The 1569-nt window shown below is 53.7% G+C and overlaps 1 protein-coding gene across 3 annotated transcripts in view; it reads left to right on the top strand.

The window, feature by feature from the left end:
• Positions 1-1416: 1416 nt before the first annotated feature.
• WDR7 (WD repeat domain 7) overlaps positions 1417-1569 on the top strand; it is a 105959-nt gene continuing 105806 nt past the window's right edge. For all 3 annotated transcript variants that reach the window (XM_035309534.1, XM_035309533.1, XM_035309535.1), the window contains exon 1: positions 1417-1446. The gene's annotated coding sequence lies outside the window, so the exon portion shown is untranslated. The remainder of the gene's footprint in view (positions 1447-1569) is intronic.

Here is a 1569-nt window from a genome sequence, read left to right as displayed (position 1 = left end):
GCGCGACCCGACCCGCCCCGCCTCGGCATGCCGGGACGGCCGGGAGGGGCCGCCGCCATTTTAGCTTGGGGTAGGCGCGAAGCCGGGGCGGCCATCTTGGTTTGGGGCAGAGCGCAGGGAGCCCGGTGCCCCAGCCGGGCTGCAGCCCCCAGCCCCAGGGGCACAAAGCCGCAAAGAAACGCACACAGCGGCCACAAACACACCCCTCCGCCCCGGGGGTCTCGTCCTGCCGCTGGGCACCGCGCGTTTACACACACCGTAACCCCCCGTCAGGGATTTGCACACGCTGTAACCCCCCGGCCGGTACTTACACACGTTGTAACCTCCCCGTCAGGTATCGACACAAGCTGAGGTCTGCCTGAGCCGTCTCGTTAACGTGTTGGTGACAAAAAGTGTCATGTTTAAGGTCACAAAATGAACACGTTCTGCATTTTTACTAGCACCTGAAGAACACTCAGTATTTTCTGTAGCTCAAAATGCACTCTTGAGCCATTTACAATAGCTAGGGTAAAGCAATCAGATAATTTTTCTTGTTTTGCTGTTTAACGTTGTGATATAACACAGCTTTGACCAGGAACGTATTATTACCGGACAACTGGAGAATCGCCACTCTCCCAGCTGAAAGTAGTTCGGTGTCAGCAGGCCGCTGTTCGGACAGGCATCTGTTCCTCTTGGAGGACAGGGCACTCAGCCCCGCCTGCCAGGCGTCTCGTGGTTGTATGTCATTTTCATATCTCTATGGAGATAGATCAGTGTATTTCGGCATTACTTTTCTCATAAAAATATACCGACACGGTATTAGCATTTGTTCAAATGTTTATATTCCGCAGTTGAACTGAAACTGGTTACTAATTCAGCAATAAAAAATGTGGCGTTGCTTTGTCTTTACCCATCAATTACAGGAACTGGGGGTATGGCACATCTCAGTGCAACGTCCCCAAATAGTCAACAGGATGTGCCAACACAATAAAACAAGTTGTGAATTAATTTCACTATTTTAATTGCTTCTGGACAAAAGAAAACGTTCTCATTTCAACTGCAGAAATAATTGTTTGTCCCCTTCCATCCTGCGCTGTCGCGAGGTACCGATGTGCATTGCTAAGCCTGACAGGAAAATGAAAGCCATGGCTGCAGCTTCAGCCTGATGAACTTGTGCGGCCAAGGACCCTTATTCGCACCGACGAGAGGCCTGACAGCACGAAGTGCTGCTTCACTTGCCAAGAAAATAAATAACGTCGGTAACCCACCGCACCTTCTTAGCTTGGTCCAGAGGTTCCGAAGGCAAACCCGGCACACGCAGGTTGCCGGCTCTGAGACCTTTTCTATCTTTTAAACTAAAACCCGGGAAACATTTACGGAAGGAATTCCCTCAGGACGCGTTCAATTAAAGATCAGCCCTCGCTTTGCTCGGGGGCAGGGGACGAGCAGCGGGGACGGGGTGCAGGGCGCGGACCGGGCTCGGAGGTTTTTTGGAACGTTTTGTGGACGTGAACCCGCACCCGCCGCTGCCGTGTCACCACCCCCCGCGGCCCCCCGCGGCCCCCCGCGGCCCCCAGCCCCGCCGCGAGG

This window comes from Oxyura jamaicensis, chromosome Z (assembly GCF_011077185.1).
Source record: "Oxyura jamaicensis isolate SHBP4307 breed ruddy duck chromosome Z, BPBGC_Ojam_1.0, whole genome shotgun sequence".
In the NCBI taxonomy this organism is placed as follows: domain Eukaryota; kingdom Metazoa; phylum Chordata; class Aves; order Anseriformes; family Anatidae; genus Oxyura; species Oxyura jamaicensis.
Note: the sequence above shows the minus strand (reverse complement) of the source record. Positions and strands in the feature narration are given on the sequence as shown.